Source organism: Trematomus bernacchii, unplaced genomic scaffold (genome assembly GCF_902827165.1).
Source record: "Trematomus bernacchii unplaced genomic scaffold, fTreBer1.1, whole genome shotgun sequence".
NCBI lineage: Eukaryota > Metazoa > Chordata > Actinopteri > Perciformes > Nototheniidae > Trematomus > Trematomus bernacchii.
The window spans coordinates 2,205,068-2,220,670 of NW_022987332.1; the positions used below are offsets into that span (position 1 = coordinate 2,205,068).

Here is a 15,603-nt window from a genome sequence, read left to right on the forward strand (position 1 = left end):
TGTGTGAAACAGGATCTCTGGGTCAGTGAGTTGTAAGTGAGAATATCATTTCTATATATGTGATTACTTAAAACAGTTCAAACAATACATGTTTACTAAAATACAATTCAAAATAATACATGTTTACTTCAATATGGTTTAGAATCATATCTTTTTACTTCAGAACCCATGATCTCCTGTTTACTAGACAGGCACTTTAACCAACTAAGCCACAGCACCCTCTTAAATAGTTCTTCTTTTGAATCAAAGTAGGGGATATTCCAGTTTGCTTTACCTGTGGAATGAGGTAAAACAACCCGGGGAAGTGCGAGGGGCTGTTCATTAATGGGTCAGTTAATTAATGAACATTTCTGAGTTTTATTTTTCAGGCAAAATGTACTGGAGAATTGTCTTTTTCAGTCAGGATGGCCGAGCGGTCTAAGGTGCTGCGTTCAGGTCGTAGTCTCCTCTGGAGGCGTGGGTTCGAATCCCACTTCTGACAAATGGTGTTTTTCACTGTAACATTCAGTGAGACATGATCTTGGGAAAGAAATGTAAGCATATTGTTACAAGACAGCCCATGACCAAATCCAGTGTTGCAAGAGCTGTATTGGTTAAATGCTAAATGCTAAATGCTGCTGCTGACTTGGTTACTACAAAAAAAAGACACAGAAAAACCTACAAGGATCTACAAGGTGACTCTAAATCAGGGCTCTCCAACACGTCGATCGCGAGCTACCGGTAGCTCGCGGGCAGCTTTTCAGTAGCTCGCCGCTCGATTATCGATGATAGCGTATGGTTGCTTATTGATTTTTCGGCCGCGGGTGGACAATAAAGTTTTTTTATTTTAGAATTTTTTCTGTCACACGAATATCAAATGGTCGGTGACGCAGAGATCAAGGAACAGACGTGACAGCACCACAGCGACAACACACACGGAGCAGTCTGCTTTCTCCACCAGCACCAGTCCAGAACCAACAGCAGAATGACCCGCTCTGAATCAGGCCCTGTCGCTGCGGCTCAGAGACACACAGGGAGGGATTTGTGTTTTTTGAAAAACACTCGTTATCGTCATGTCAAGTTTTTGGTGGATGTAATCAAGTCTTGGATTGCAGAGTATGAATGTCCTCTTGCTATTTTCAGTTGATAAATACTTGTGTAAAGTTTGTGAAGGCAGGAGGAAAGCTTCCGCGATCACCGTCTCCTCTGTTCCTCCAAACCCCGCCCCCTCCCTGAAAATAATGAGTGACAGGCTGATAGTGACCCGATAGAAACTTTATTATTCACTTAATCACTGATTGAGATATGATGAAGCTAACTTAATCTCATACATTCATGGGATTTATGTAACAGTAAGACAGAGAATGTAAGTGTGCACCCACATGCACTATTTTTTTTTTTTTTTTAAATACTCCTGTTGTCTGCTGTGTTCAGACTCAAGTCCTGTGTGTGATGCCACATTCAAGACATTCAGTGTCTTTTTTTTTTAACAGAAGACCGTTGCTAGAAGCTGCAGCTAGACTGCAGAAGTATTCGTTTTTTGTTTTTGAGGATGGAACCATTTTCACACACAGATATAGGGAGGCTAGACCTATACAATTGATTTATTATGGTTTATAATTTAATGTCAAGACGAAGAAGAAGAAGAAAAAGATGGCTGAACAACTGTTCAGTGTCAATCCTGTGGAGATCTCCAAAATAATGTTCAGCTTAAGTCTCAGCAAAACTCACAACATTTCTGGAGCCTTGTAGACCCAGAAAACTATAGAACATTCACCAAGCAGCACTGAAAATGTCTGCTTTATTTGGTTCTGTTCTACATATCTTTGTGAAGCAGCTTTTTCTGACATGAATGTCATGAAATCTAAATACAGAACAATACTGACTGATGAACATTTAAATGACTCTATTAGAGTGAACCTAAGTGGGTCCAGCATACACCTGTATGGTGGACTCCATGCAGTGCCATTCATCTCACTAACAAAAGAGTGACATGCTTGTAAGGTGGTGATTAAGGACATTTATGTGAATGTTCAGTGATGTACTTATTATGTGGGCCATAATAATATGTGAGAAATCTTCGTTTTCTTGGACCTTGATGTGAAGTTAAGATTTGTGATAAGCTTTAGTTATTGCAATTTCACACGTGTACAAAAGTATAGCTTAATTCAACTGATGAGGGCTATGTGAATAAATGTAAGCGATGTGATGCAAGTAGCTCTTGGCCACTTTCATTTTTTGAAAGTAGCTCTCAGATGAAGAAAGGTTGGAGACCCCTGCTCTAAATAGACCGAGAAAAACAAGTATATGCGGACTTTGTTTTTATTTAGCCCAAACCAGTTCATTTTTTTTCACCTCTATTCTGCCCGGCAACAGTCGAAAAATAGTCATATCGAGTAAAGCAACACAACACAAATAACCTGGGTTTGGAACAGTAACATAATATTGTTAATATTGTGAAAAAAAGTCATCTTTTTCAATGATTACAGTTTTTTTCAGTTGCTAACACACTAAAATGACACGTACAGCACATGGTTAAAACACACCTGTTAGCTATCCTGGTTCCAAAATCCAACATGTAAGCTGCTGAAATGTCGGTTCTCCCAGGTTCCAAATGTTCAAACAATCCGTCATCCACATTTTTGACAGCGTTGGATTCAAAGAGGTGAGCAGAGTGGCGCAGCGGAAGCGTGCTGGGCCCATAACCCAGAGGTCGATGGATCGAAACCATCCTCTGCTAATTGTAAAAGCTTTGGGTCAGTAGGGTCCTTGTCCTTTCCATCCTTATTCAGAAGGAAACACGTTCACAAGACTAAGCATCCATTATCGAAAATGTTAAATTGCTTAACTCTTTAGTGCCAAAGTGGACACTATATTGTGTCGCAAGAAGCTTTTGCAAACATTGTTGCAATACCGAGGCTTGACAACTTTTTGGTTTCAATTAACTCCTTAGGGTATCTGGAACCTTTATGACTTATTCAAGTAGGCCAAAGAGAGAGCATATCTGTGCTACAATAAGGCACTGCTGGGATTTGAACCCATGATCTCCTGTTTACTAGACAGGCACTTTAACCAACTAAGCCACAGCACCCTCTTAAATAGTTCTTCTTTTGAATCAAAGTAGGGGATATTCCAGTTTGCTTTACCTGTGGAATGAGGTAAAACAACCCGGGGAAGTGCGAGGGGCTGTTCATTAATGGGTCAGTTCATTAATGAACATTTCTGAGTTTTATTTTTCAGGCAAAATGTACTGGAGAATTGTCTTTTTCAGTCAGGATGGCCGAGCGGTCTAAGGCGCTGCGTTCAGGTCGCAGTCTCCTCTGGAGGCGTGGGTTCGAATCCCACTTCTGACAAATGGTGTTTTTCACTGTAACATTCAGTGAGACATGATCTTGGGAAAGAAATGTAAGCATATTGTTACAAGACAGCCCATGACCAAATCCAGTGTTGCAAGAGCTGTATTGGTTAAATGCTAAATGCTAAATGCTGCTGCTGACTTGGTTACTACAAAAAAAAGACACAGAAAAACCTACAAGGATCTACAAGGTGACTCTAAATAGACCGAGAAAAACAAGTATATGCGGACTTTGTTTTTATTTAGCCCAAACCAGTTCATTTTTTTTCACCTCTATTCTGCCCGGCAACAGTCGAAAAATAGTCATATCGAGTAAAGCAACACAACACAAATAACCTGGGTTTGGAACAGTAACATAATATTGTTAATATTGTGAAAAAAAGTCATCTTTTTCAATGATTACAGTTTTTTTCAGTTGCTAACACACTAAAATGACACGTACAGCACATGGTTAAAACACACCTGTTAGCTATCCTGGTTCCAAAATCCAACATGTAAGCTGCTGAAATGTCGGTTCTCCCAGGTTCCAAATGTTCAAACAATCCGTCATCCACATTTTTGACAGCGTTGAATTCAAAGAGGTGAGCAGAGTGGCGCAGCGGAAGCGTGCTGGGCCCATAACCCAGAGGTCGATGGATCGAAACCATCCTCTGCTAATTGTAAAAGCTTTGGGTCAGTAGGGTCCTTGTCCTTTCCATCCTTATTCAGAAGGAAACACGTTCACAAGACTAAGCATCCATTATCGAAAATGTTAAATTGCTTAACTCTTTAGTGCCAAAGTGGACACTATATTGTGTCGCAAGAAGCTTTTGCAAACATTGTTGCAATACCGAGGCTTGACAACTTTTTGGTTTCAATTAACTCCTTAGGGTATCTGGAACCTTTATGACTTATTCAAGTAGGCCAAAGAGAGAGCATATCTGTGCTACAATAAGGCACTGCTGGGATTTGAACCCATGATCTCCTGTTTACTAGACAGGCACTTTAACCAACTAAGCCACAGCACCCTTTTAAATAGTTCTTCTTTTGAATCAAAGTAGGGGATATTCCAGTTTGCTTTACCTGTGGAAGGAGGTAAAACAACCCGGGGAAGTGCGAGGGGCTGTTCATTAATGGGTCAGTTCATTAATGAACATTTCTGAGTTTTATTTTTCAGGCAAAATGTACTGTAGAATTGTCTTTTTCAGTCAGGATGGCCGAGCGGTCTAAGGCGCTGCGTTCAGGTCGCAGTCTCCTCTGGAGGCGTGGGTTCGAATCCCACTTCTGACAAATGGTGTTTTTCACTGTAACATTCAGTGAGACATGATCTTGGGAAAGAAATGTAAGCATATTGTTACAAGACAGCCCATGACCAAATCCAGTGTTGCAAGAGCTGTATTGGTTAAATGCTAAATGCTGTTGCTGACTTGGTTACTACAAAAAAAAGACACAGAAAAACCTACGAGGATCTACAAGGTGACTCTAAATAGACCGAGAAAAACAAGTATATGCGGACTTTGTTTTTATTTAGCCCAAACCAGTTCATTTTTTTTCACCTCTATTCTGCCCGGCAACAGTCGAAAAATAGTCATATCGAGTAAAGCAACACAACACAAATAACCTGGGTTTGGAACAGTAACATAATATTGTTAATATTGTGAAAAAAAGTCATCTTTTTCAATGATTACAGTTTTTTTCAGTTGCTAACACACTAAAATGACACGTACAGCACATGGTTAAAACACACCTGTTAGCTATCCTGGTTCCAAAATCCAACATGTAAGCTGCTGAAATGTCGGTTCTCCCAGGTTCCAAATGTTCAAACAATCCGTCATCCACATTTTTGACAGCGTTGAATTCAAAGAGGTGAGCAGAGTGGCGCAGCGGAAGCGTGCTGGGCCCATAACCCAGAGGTCGATGGATCGAAACCATCCTCTGCTAATTGTAAAAGCTTTGGGTCAGTAAGGTCCTTGTCCTTTCCATCCTTATTCAGAAGGAAACACGTTCACAAGACTAAGCATCCATTATCGAAAATGTTAAATTGCTTAACTCTTTAGTGCCAAAGTGGACACTATATTGTGTCGCAAGAAGCTTTTGCAAACATTGTTGCAATACCGAGGCTTGACAACTTTTTGGTTTCAATTAACTCCTTTGGGTATCTGGAACCTTTATGACTTATTCAAGTAGGCCAAAGAGAGAGCATATCTGTGCTACAATAAGGCACTGCTGGGATTTGAACCCATGATCTCCTGTTTACTAGACAGGCACTTTAACCAACTAAGCCACAGCACCCTCTTAAATAGTTCTTCTTTTGAATCAAAGTAGGGGATATTCCAGTTTGCTTTACCTGTGGAAGGAGGTAAAACAACCCGGGGAAGTGCGAGGGGCTGTTCATTAATGGGTCAGTTAATTAATGAACATTTCTGAGTTTTATTTTTCAGGCAAAATGTACTGTAGAATTGTCTTTTTCAGTCAGGATGGCCGAGCGGTCTAAGGCGCTGCGTTCAGGTCGCAGTCTCCTCTGGAGGCGTGGGTTCGAATCCCACTTCTGACAAATGGTGTTTTTCACTGTAACATTCAGTGAGACATGATCTTGGGAAAGAAATGTAAGCATATTGTTACAAGACAGCCCATGACCAAATCCAGTGTTGCAAGAGCTGTATTGGTTAAATGCTAAATGCTAAATGCTGCTGCTGACTTGGTTACTACAAAAAAAAGACACAGAAAAACCTACAAGGATCTACAAGGTGACTCTAAATAGACCGAGAAAAACAAGTATATGCGGACTTTGTTTTTATTTAGCCCAAACCAGTTCATTTTTTTCACCTCTATTCTGCCCGGCAACAGTCGAAAAATAGTCATATCGAGTAAAGCAACACAACACAAATAACCTGGGTTTGGAACAGTAACATAATATTGTTAATATTGTGAAAAAAAGTCATCTTTTTCAATGATTACAGTTTTTTTCAGTTGCTAACACACTAAAATGACACGTACAGCACATGGTTAAAACACACCTGTTAGCTATCCTGGTTCCAAAATCCAACATGTAAGCTGCTGAAATGTCGGTTCTCCCAGGTTCCAAATGTTCAAACAATCCGTCATCCACATTTTTGACAGCGTTGGATTCAAAGAGGTGAGCAGAGTGGCGCAGCGGAAGCGTGCTGGGCCCATAACCCAGAGGTCGATGGATCGAAACCATCCTCTGCTAATTGTAAAAGCTTTGGGTCAGTAGGGTCCTTGTCCTTTCCATCCTTATTCAGAAGGAAACACGTTCACAAGACTAAGCATCCATTATCGAAAATGTTAAATTGCTTAACTCTTTAGTGCCAAAGTGGACACTATATTGTGTCGCAAGAAGCTTTTGCAAACATTGTTGCAATACCGAGGCTTGACAACTTTTTGGTTTCAATTAACTCCTTAGGGTATCTGGAACCTTTATGACTTATTCAAGTAGGCCAAAGAGAGAGCATATCTGTGCTACAATAAGGCACTGCTGGGATTTGAACCCAGGATCTCCTGTTTACTAGACAGGCACTTTAACCAACTAAGCCACAGCACCCTCTTAAATAGTTCTTCTTTTGAATCAAAGTAGGGGATATTCCAGTTTGCTTTACCTGTGGAAGGAGGTAAAACAACCCGGGGAAGTGCGAGGGGCTGTTCATTAATGGGTCAGTTCATTAATGAACATTTCTGAGTTTTATTTTTCAGGCAAAATGTACTGTAGCATTGTCTTTTTCAGTCAGGATGGCCGAGCGGTCTAAGGCGCTGCGTTCAGGTCGCAGTCTCCTCTGGAGGCGTGGGTTCGAATCCCACTTCTGACAAATGGTGTTTTTCACTGTAACATTCAGTGAGACATGATCTTGGGAAAGAAATGTAAGCATATTGTTACAAGACAGCCCATGACCAAATCCAGTGTTGCAAGAGCTGTATTGGTTAAATGCTAAATGCTAAATGCTGCTGCTGACTTGGTTACTACAAAAAAAAGACACAGAAAAACCTACAAGGATCTACAAGGTGACTATAAATAGACCGAGAAAAACAAGTATATGCGGACTTTGTTTTTATTTAGCCCAAACCAGTTCATTTTTTTTCACCTCTATTCTGCCCGGCAACAGTCGAAAAATAGTCATATCGAGTAAAGCAACACAAAATACAAATAACCTGGGTTTGGAACAGTAACATAATATTGTTAATATTGTGAAAAAAAGTCATCTTTTTCAATGATTACAGTTTTTTTCAGTTGCTAACACACTAAAATGACACGTACAGCACATGGTTAAAACACACCTGTTAGCTATCCTGGTTCCAAAATCCAACATGTAAGCTGCTGAAATGTCGGTTCTCCCAGGTTCCAAATGTTCAAACAATCCGTCATCCACATTTTTGACAGCGTTGAATTTAAAGAGGTGAGCAGAGTGGCGCAGCGGAAGCGTGCTGGGCCCATAACCCAGAGGTCGATGGATCGAAACCATCCTCTGCTAATTGTAAAAGCTTTGGGTCAGTAGGGTCCTTGTCCTTTCCATCCTTATTCAGAAGGAAACACGTTCACAAGACTAAGCATCCATTATCGAAAATGTTAAATTGCTTAACTCTTTAGTGCCAAAGTGGACACTATATTGTGTCGCAAGAAGCTTTTGCAAACATTGTTGCAATACCGAGGCTTGACAACTTTTTGGTTTCAATTAACTCCTTTGGGTATCTGGAACCTTTATGACTTATTCAAGTAGGCCAAAGAGAGAGCATATCTGTGCTACAATAAGGCACTGCTGGGATTTGAACCCATGATCTCCTGTTTACTAGACAGGCACTTTAACCAACTAAGCCACAGCACCCTCTTAAATAGTTCTTCTTTTGAATCAAAGTAGGGGATATTCCAGTTTGCTTTACCTGTGGAAGGAGGTAAAACAACCCGGGGAAGTGCGAGGGGCTGTTCATTAATGGGTCAGTTAATTAATGAACATTTCTGAGTTTTATTTTTCAGGCAAAATGTACTGTAGAATTGTCTTTTTCAGTCAGGATGGCCGAGCGGTCTAAGGCGCTGCGTTCAGGTCGCAGTCTCCTCTGGAGGCGTGCGTTCGAATCCCACTTCTGACAAATGGTGTTTTTCACTGTAACATTCAGTGAGACATGATCTTGGGAAAGAAATGTAAGCATATTGTTACAAGACAGCCCATGACCAAATCCAGTGTTGCAAGAGCTGTATTGGTTAAATGCTAAATGCTAAATGCTGCTGCTGACTTGGTTACTACAAAAAAAAGACACAGAAAAACCTACAAGGATCTACAAGGTGACTCTAAATAGACCGAGAAAAACAAGTATATGCGGACTTTGTTTTTATTTAGCCCAAACCAGTTCATTTTTTTTCACCTCTATTCTGCCCGGCAACAGTCGAAAAATAGTCATATCGAGTAAAGCAACACAACACAAGTAACCTGGGTTTGGAACAGTAACATAATATTGTTAATATTGTGAAAAAAAGTCATCTTTTTCAATGATTACAGTTTTTTTCAGTTGCTAACACACTAAAATGACACGTACAGCACATGGTTAAAACACACCTGTTAGCTATCCTGGTTCCAAAATCCAACATGTAAGCTGCTGAAATGTCGGTTCTCCCAGGTTCCAAATGTTCAAACAATCCGTCATCCACATTTTTGACAGCGTTGAATTCAAAGAGGTGAGCAGAGTGGCGCAGCGGAAGCGTGCTGGGCCCATAACCCAGAGGTCGATGGATCGAAACCATCCTCTGCTAATTGTAAAAGCTTTGGGTCAGTAGGGTCCTTGTCCTTTCCATCCTTATTCAGAAGGAAACACGTTCACAAGACAAAGCATCCATTATCGAAAATGTTAAATTGCTTAACTCTTTAGTGCCAAAGTGGACACTATATTGTGTCGCAAGAAGCTTTTGCAAACATTGTTGCAATACCGAGGCTTGACAACTTTTTGGTTTCAATTAACTCCTTAGGGTATCTGGAACCTTTATGACTTATTCAAGTAGGCCAAAGAGAGAGCATATCTGTGCTACAATAAGGCACTGCTGGGATTTGAACCCAGGATCTCCTGTTTACTAGACAGGCACTTTAACCAACTAAGCCACAGCACCCTCTTAAATAGTTCTTCTTTTGAATCAAAGTAGGGGATATTCCAGTTTGCTTTACCTGTGGAAGGAGGTAAAACAACCCGGGGAAGTGCGAGGGGCTGTTCATTAATGGGTCAGTTCATTAATGAACATTTCTGAGTTTTATTTTTCAGGCAAAATGTACTGTAGCATTGTCTTTTTCAGTCAGGATGGCCGAGCGGTCTAAGGCGCTGCGTTCAGGTCGCAGTCTCCTCTGGAGGCGTGGGTTCGAATCCCACTTCTGACAAATGGTGTTTTTCACTGTAACATTCAGTGAGACATGATCTTGGGAAAGAAATGTAAGCATATTGTTACAAGACAGCCCATGACCAAATCCAGTGTTGCAAGAGCTGTATTGGTTAAATGCTAAATGCTAAATGCTGCTGCTGACTTGGTTACTACAAAAAAAAGACACAGAAAAACCTACAAGGATCTACAAGGTGACTCTAAATAGAACGAGAAAAACAAGTATATGCGGACTTTGTTTTTATTTAGCCCAAACCAGTTCATTTTTTTTCACCTCTATTCTGCCCGGCAACAGTCGAAAAATAGTCATATCGAGTAAAGCAACACAACACAAATAACCTGGGTTTGGAACAGTAACATAATATTGTTAATATTGTGAAAAAAAGTCATCTTTTTCAATGATTACAGTTTTTTTCAGTTGCTAACACACTAAAATGACACGTACAGCACATGGTTAAAACACACCTGTTAGCTATCCTGGTTCCAAAATCCAACATGTAAGCTGCTGAAATGTCGGTTCTCCCAGGTTCCAAATGTTCAAACAATCCGTCATCCACATTTTTGACAGCGTTGGATTCAAAGAGGTGAGCAGAGTGGCGCAGCGGAAGCGTGCTGGGCCCATAACCCAGAGGTCGATGGATCGAAACCATCCTCTGCTAATTGTAAAAGCTTTGGGTCAGTAGGGTCCTTGTCCTTTCCATCCTTATTCAGAAGGAAACACGTTCACAAGACTAAGCATCCATTATCGAAAATGTTAAATTGCTTAACTCTTTAGTGCCAAAGTGGACACTATATTGTGTCGCAAGAAGCTTTTGCAAACATTGTTGCAATACCGAGGCTTGACAACTTTTTGGTTTCAATTAACTCCTTTGGGTATCTGGAACCTTTATGACTTATTCAAGTAGGCCAAAGAGAGAGCATATCTGTGCTACAATAAGGCACTGCTGGGATTTGAACCCATGATCTCCTGTTTACTAGACAGGCACTTTAACCAACTAAGCCACAGCACCCTCTTAAATAGTTCTTCTTTTGAATCAAAGTAGGGGATATTCCAGTTTGCTTTACCTGTGGAAGGAGGTAAAACAACCCCGGGAAGTGCGAGGGGCTGTTCATTAATGGGTCAGTTAATTAATGAACATTTCTGAGTTTTATTTTTCAGGCAAAATGTACTGTAGCATTGTCTTTTTCAGTCAGGATGGCGGAGCGGTCTAAGGCGCTGCGTTCAGGTCGCAGTCTCCTCTGGAGGCGTGGGTTCGAATCCCACTTCTGACAAATGGTATTTTTCACTGTAACATTCAGTGAGACATGATCTTGGGAAAGAAATGTAAGCATATTGTTACAAGACAGCCCATGACCAAATCCAGTGTTGCAAGAGCTGTATTGGTTAAATGCTAAATGCTAAATGCTGCTGCTGACTTGGTTACTACAAAAAAAAGACACAGAAAAACCTACAAGGATCTACAAGGTGACTCTAAATAGACCGAGAAAAACAAGTATATGCGGACTTTGTTTTTATTTAGCCCAAACCAGTTCATTTTTTTTCACCTCTATTCTGCCCGGCAACAGTCGAAAAATAGTCATATCGAGTAAAGCAACACAAAATACAAATAACCTGGGTTTGGAACAGTAACATAATATTGTTAATATTGTGAAAAAAAGTCATCTTTTTCAATGATTAGTTTTTTTCAGTTGCTAACACACTAAAATGACACGTACAGCACATGGTTAAAACACACCTGTTAGCTATCCTGGTTCCAAAATCCAACATGTAAGCTGCTGAAATGTCGGTTCTCCCAGGTTCCAAATGTTCAAACAATCCGTCATCCACATTTTTGACAGCGTTGAATTCAAAGAGGTGAGCAGAGTGGCGCAGCGGAAGCGTGCTGGGCCCATAACCCAGAGGTCGATGGATCGAAACCATCCTCTGCTAATTGTAAAAGCTTTGGGTCAGTAGGGTCCTTGTCCTTTCCATCCTTATTCAGAAGGAAACACGTTCACAAGACTAAGCATCCATTATCGAAAATGTTAAATTGCTTAACTCTTTAGTGCCAAAGTGGACACTATATTGTGTCGCAAGAAGCTTTTGCAAACATTGTTGCAATACCGAGGCTTGACAACTTTTTGGTTTCAATTAACTCCTTAGGGTATCTGGAACCTTTATGACTTATTCAAGTAGGCCAAAGAGAGAGCATATCTGTGCTACAATAAGGCACTGCTGGGATTTGAACCCAGGATCTCCTGTTTACTAGACAGGCACTTTAACCAACTAAGCCACAGCACCCTCTTAAATAGTTCTTCTTTTGAATCAAAGTAGGGGATATTCCAGTTTGCTTTACCTGTGGAATGAGGTAAAACAACCCGGGGAAGTGCGAGGGGCTGTTCATTAATGGGTCAGTTCATTAATGAACATTTCTGAGTTTTATTTTTCAGGCAAAATGTACTGTAGAATTGTCTTTTTCAGTCAGGATGGCCGAGCGGTCTAAGGCGCTGCGTTCAGGTCGCAGTCTCCTCTGGAGGCGTGGGTTCGAATCCCACTTCTGACAAATGGTGTTTTTCACTGTAACATTCAGTGAGACATGATCTTGGGAAAGAAATGTAAGCATATTGTTACAAGACAGCCCATGACCAAATCCAGTGTTGCAAGAGCTGTATTGGTTAAATGCTAAATGCTAAATGCTGCTGCTGACTTGGTTACTACAAAAAAAAGACACAGAAAAACCTACAAGGATCTACAAGGTGACTCTAAATAGACCGAGAAAAACAAGTATATGCGGACTTTGTTTTTATTTAGCCCAAACCAGTTCATTTTTTTTCACCTCTATTCTGCCCGGCAACAGTCGAAAAATAGTCATATCGAGTAAAGCAACACAACACAAATAACCTGGGTTTGGAACAGTAACATAATATTGTTAATATTGTGAAAAAAAGTCATCTTTTTCAATGATTACAGTTTTTTTCAGTTGCTAACACACTAAAATGACACGTACAGCACATGGTTAAAACACACCTGTTAGCTATCCTGGTTCCAAAATCCAACATGTAAGCTGCTGAAATGTCGGTTCTCCCAGGTTCCAAATGTTCAAACAATCCGTCATCCACATTTTTGACAGCGTTGGATTCAAAGAGGTGAGCAGAGTGGCGCAGCGGAAGCGTGCTGGGCCCATAACCCAGAGGTCGATGGATCGAAACCATCCTCTGCTAATTGTAAAAGCTTTGGGTCAGTAGGGTCCTTGTCCTTTCCATCCTTATTCAGAAGGAAACACGTTCACAAGACTAAGCATCCATTATCGAAAATGTTAAATTGCTTAACTCTTTAGTGCCAAAGTGGACACTATATTGTGTCGCAAGAAGCTTTTGCAAACATTGTTGCAATACCGAGGCTTGACAACTTTTTGGTTTCAATTAACTCCTTAGGGTATCTGGAACCTTTATGACTTATTCAAGTAGGCCAAAGAGAGAGCATATCTGTGCTACAATAAGGCACTGCTGGGATTTGAACCCAGGATCTCCTGTTTACTAGACAGGCACTTTAACCAACTAAGCTACATCAACCTCTTAAATAGTTCTTCTTTTGAATCAAAGTAGGGGATATTCCAGTTTGCTTTACCTGTGGAAGGAGGTAAAACAACCCGGGGAAGTGCGAGGGGCTGTTCATTAATGGGTCAGTTAATTAATGAACATTTCTGAGTTTTATTTTTCAGGCAAAATGTACTGTAGAATTGTCTTTTTCAGTCAGGATGGCCGAGCGGTCTAAGGCGCTGCGTTCAGGTCGCAGTCTCCTCTGGAGGCGTGGGTTCGAATCCCACTTCTGACAAATGGTGTTTTTCACTGTAACATTCAGTGAGACATGATCTTGGGAAAGAAATGTAAGCATATTGTTACAAGACAGCCCATGACCAAATCCAGTGTTGCAAGAGCTGTATTGGTTAAATGCTAAATGCTGTTGCTGACTTGGTTACTACAAAAAAAAGACACAGAAAAACCTACGAGGATCTACAAGGTGACTCTAAATAGACCGAGAAAAACAAGTATATGCGGACTTTGTTTTTATTTAGCCCAAACCAGTTCATTTTTTTTCACCTCTATTCTGCCCGGCAACAGTCGAAAAATAGTCATATCGAGTAAAGCAACACAACACAAATAACCTGGGTTTGGAACAGTAACATAATATTGTTAATATTGTGAAAAAAAGTCATCTTTTTCAATGATTACAGTTTTTTTCAGTTGCTAACACACTAAAATGACACGTACAGCACATGGTTAAAACACACCTGTTAGCTATCCTGGTTCCAAAATCCAACATGTAAGCTGCTGAAATGTCGGTTCTCCCAGGTTCCAAATGTTCAAACAATCCGTCATCCACATTTTTGACAGCGTTGGATTCAAAGAGGTGAGCAGAGTGGCGCAGCGGAAGCGTGCTGGGCCCATAACCCAGAGGTCGATGGATCGAAACCATCCTCTGCTAATTGTAAAAGCTTTGGGTCAGTAGGGTCCTTGTCCTTTCCATCCTTATTCAGAAGGAAACACGTTCACAAGACTAAGCATCCATTATCGAAAATGTTAAATTGCTTAACTCTTTAGTGCCAAAGTGGACACTATATTGTGTCGCAAGAAGCTTTTGCAAACATTGTTGCAATACCGAGGCTTGACAACTTTTTGGTTTCAATTAACTCCTTTGGGTATCTGGAACCTTTATGACTTATTCAAGTAGGCCAAAGAGAGAGCATATCTGTGCTACAATAAGGCACTGCTGGGATTTGAACCCAGGATCTCCTGTTTACTAGACAGGCACTTTAACCAACTAAGCCACAGCACCCTCTTAAAGAGTTCTTCTTTTGAATCAAAGTAGGGGATATTCCAGTTTGCTTTACCTGTGGAAGGAGGTAAAACAACCCGGGGAAGTGCGAGGGGCTGTTCATTAATGGGTCAGTTAATTAATGAACATTTCTGAGTTTTATTTTTCAGGCAAAATGTACTGTAGAATTGTCTTTTTCAGTCAGGATGGCCGAGCGGTCTAAGGCGCTGCGTTCAGGTCGCAGTCTCCTCTGGAGGCGTGGGTTCGAATCCCACTTCTGACAAATGGTGTTTTTCACTGTAACATTCAGTGAGACATGATCTTGGGAAAGAAATGTAAGCATATTGTTACAAGACAGCCCATGACCAAATCCAGTGTTGCAAGAGCTGTATTGGTTAAATTAAATGCTAAATGCTGCTGCTGACTTGGTTACTACAAAAAAAAGACACAGAAAAACCTACAAGGATCTACAAGGTGACTCTAAATAGACCGAGAAAAACAAGTATATGCGGACTTTGTTTTTATTTAGCCCAAACCAGTTCATTTTTTTTCACCTCTATTCTGCCCGGCAACAGTCGAAAAATAGTCATATCGAGTAAAGCAACACAACACAAATAACCTGGGTTTGGAACAGTAACATAATATTGTTAATATTGTGAAAAAAAGTCATCTTTTTCAATGATTACAGTTTTTTTCAGTTGCTAACACACTAAAATGACACGTACAGCACATGGTTAAAACACACCTGTTAGCTATCCTGGTTCCAAAATCCAACATGTAAGCTGCTGAAATGTCGGTTCTCCCAGGTTCCAAATGTTCAAACAATCCGTCATCCACATTTTTGACAGCGTTGGATTCAAAGAGGTGAGCAGAGTGGCGCAGCGGAAGCGTGCTGGGCCCATAACCCAGAGGTCGATGGATCGAAACCATCCTCTGCTAATTGTAAAAGCTTTGGGTCAGTAGGGTCCTTGTCCTTTCCATCCTTATTCAGAAGGAAACACGTTCACAAGACAAAGCATCCATTATCGAAAATGTTAAATTGCTTAACTCTTTAGTGCCAAAGTGGACACTATATTGTGTCGCAAGAAGCTTTTGCAAACATTGTTGCAATACCGAGGCTTGACAACT

The 15,603-nt window shown here is 40.7% G+C and overlaps 31 non-coding genes across 31 annotated transcripts; 21 read left to right on the plus strand and 10 right to left on the minus strand.

The window, feature by feature from the left end:
• Positions 1-398: 398 nt before the first annotated feature.
• Positions 399-481, plus strand: trnal-cag. Its single transcript has one exon. It is a non-coding gene; the product is annotated as a tRNA-Leu (tRNA).
• A 2,515-nt stretch (positions 482-2,996) lies between these two features.
• trnat-agu lies at positions 2,997-3,070 on the minus strand. The gene has a single exon. It is a non-coding gene; the product is annotated as a tRNA-Thr (tRNA).
• Positions 3,071-3,249: 179 nt separating this feature from the next.
• Positions 3,250-3,332, plus strand: trnal-cag. Its single transcript has one exon. It is a non-coding gene; the product is annotated as a tRNA-Leu (tRNA).
• Positions 3,333-3,918: 586 nt separating this feature from the next.
• On the plus strand, positions 3,919-3,990 carry trnam-cau. Its single transcript has one exon. It is a non-coding gene; the product is annotated as a tRNA-Met (tRNA).
• A 277-nt stretch (positions 3,991-4,267) lies between these two features.
• Positions 4,268-4,341, minus strand: trnat-agu. Its single transcript has one exon. It is a non-coding gene; the product is annotated as a tRNA-Thr (tRNA).
• Positions 4,342-4,520: 179 nt separating this feature from the next.
• trnal-cag lies at positions 4,521-4,603 on the plus strand. The gene has a single exon. It is a non-coding gene; the product is annotated as a tRNA-Leu (tRNA).
• Positions 4,604-5,182: 579 nt separating this feature from the next.
• trnam-cau lies at positions 5,183-5,254 on the plus strand. Its single transcript has one exon. It is a non-coding gene; the product is annotated as a tRNA-Met (tRNA).
• A 277-nt stretch (positions 5,255-5,531) lies between these two features.
• On the minus strand, positions 5,532-5,605 carry trnat-agu. Its single transcript has one exon. It is a non-coding gene; the product is annotated as a tRNA-Thr (tRNA).
• A 179-nt stretch (positions 5,606-5,784) lies between these two features.
• Positions 5,785-5,867, plus strand: trnal-cag. The gene has a single exon. It is a non-coding gene; the product is annotated as a tRNA-Leu (tRNA).
• A 585-nt stretch (positions 5,868-6,452) lies between these two features.
• trnam-cau lies at positions 6,453-6,524 on the plus strand. The gene has a single exon. It is a non-coding gene; the product is annotated as a tRNA-Met (tRNA).
• A 277-nt stretch (positions 6,525-6,801) lies between these two features.
• trnat-agu lies at positions 6,802-6,875 on the minus strand. The gene has a single exon. It is a non-coding gene; the product is annotated as a tRNA-Thr (tRNA).
• Positions 6,876-7,054: 179 nt separating this feature from the next.
• trnal-cag lies at positions 7,055-7,137 on the plus strand. The gene has a single exon. It is a non-coding gene; the product is annotated as a tRNA-Leu (tRNA).
• A 588-nt stretch (positions 7,138-7,725) lies between these two features.
• trnam-cau lies at positions 7,726-7,797 on the plus strand. The gene has a single exon. It is a non-coding gene; the product is annotated as a tRNA-Met (tRNA).
• Positions 7,798-8,074: 277 nt separating this feature from the next.
• On the minus strand, positions 8,075-8,148 carry trnat-agu. The gene has a single exon. It is a non-coding gene; the product is annotated as a tRNA-Thr (tRNA).
• A 179-nt stretch (positions 8,149-8,327) lies between these two features.
• trnal-cag lies at positions 8,328-8,410 on the plus strand. The gene has a single exon. It is a non-coding gene; the product is annotated as a tRNA-Leu (tRNA).
• Positions 8,411-8,996: 586 nt separating this feature from the next.
• trnam-cau lies at positions 8,997-9,068 on the plus strand. The gene has a single exon. It is a non-coding gene; the product is annotated as a tRNA-Met (tRNA).
• A 277-nt stretch (positions 9,069-9,345) lies between these two features.
• trnat-agu lies at positions 9,346-9,419 on the minus strand. Its single transcript has one exon. It is a non-coding gene; the product is annotated as a tRNA-Thr (tRNA).
• Positions 9,420-9,598: 179 nt separating this feature from the next.
• Positions 9,599-9,681, plus strand: trnal-cag. Its single transcript has one exon. It is a non-coding gene; the product is annotated as a tRNA-Leu (tRNA).
• Positions 9,682-10,267: 586 nt separating this feature from the next.
• On the plus strand, positions 10,268-10,339 carry trnam-cau. Its single transcript has one exon. It is a non-coding gene; the product is annotated as a tRNA-Met (tRNA).
• A 277-nt stretch (positions 10,340-10,616) lies between these two features.
• On the minus strand, positions 10,617-10,690 carry trnat-agu. Its single transcript has one exon. It is a non-coding gene; the product is annotated as a tRNA-Thr (tRNA).
• A 179-nt stretch (positions 10,691-10,869) lies between these two features.
• On the plus strand, positions 10,870-10,952 carry trnal-cag. The gene has a single exon. It is a non-coding gene; the product is annotated as a tRNA-Leu (tRNA).
• Positions 10,953-11,538: 586 nt separating this feature from the next.
• On the plus strand, positions 11,539-11,610 carry trnam-cau. The gene has a single exon. It is a non-coding gene; the product is annotated as a tRNA-Met (tRNA).
• A 277-nt stretch (positions 11,611-11,887) lies between these two features.
• trnat-agu lies at positions 11,888-11,961 on the minus strand. The gene has a single exon. It is a non-coding gene; the product is annotated as a tRNA-Thr (tRNA).
• Positions 11,962-12,140: 179 nt separating this feature from the next.
• Positions 12,141-12,223, plus strand: trnal-cag. The gene has a single exon. It is a non-coding gene; the product is annotated as a tRNA-Leu (tRNA).
• Positions 12,224-12,809: 586 nt separating this feature from the next.
• trnam-cau lies at positions 12,810-12,881 on the plus strand. The gene has a single exon. It is a non-coding gene; the product is annotated as a tRNA-Met (tRNA).
• Positions 12,882-13,158: 277 nt separating this feature from the next.
• trnat-agu lies at positions 13,159-13,232 on the minus strand. The gene has a single exon. It is a non-coding gene; the product is annotated as a tRNA-Thr (tRNA).
• A 179-nt stretch (positions 13,233-13,411) lies between these two features.
• On the plus strand, positions 13,412-13,494 carry trnal-cag. The gene has a single exon. It is a non-coding gene; the product is annotated as a tRNA-Leu (tRNA).
• A 579-nt stretch (positions 13,495-14,073) lies between these two features.
• trnam-cau lies at positions 14,074-14,145 on the plus strand. The gene has a single exon. It is a non-coding gene; the product is annotated as a tRNA-Met (tRNA).
• A 277-nt stretch (positions 14,146-14,422) lies between these two features.
• trnat-agu lies at positions 14,423-14,496 on the minus strand. Its single transcript has one exon. It is a non-coding gene; the product is annotated as a tRNA-Thr (tRNA).
• Positions 14,497-14,675: 179 nt separating this feature from the next.
• On the plus strand, positions 14,676-14,758 carry trnal-cag. Its single transcript has one exon. It is a non-coding gene; the product is annotated as a tRNA-Leu (tRNA).
• Positions 14,759-15,342: 584 nt separating this feature from the next.
• trnam-cau lies at positions 15,343-15,414 on the plus strand. Its single transcript has one exon. It is a non-coding gene; the product is annotated as a tRNA-Met (tRNA).
• Positions 15,415-15,603: the final 189 nt, after the last annotated feature.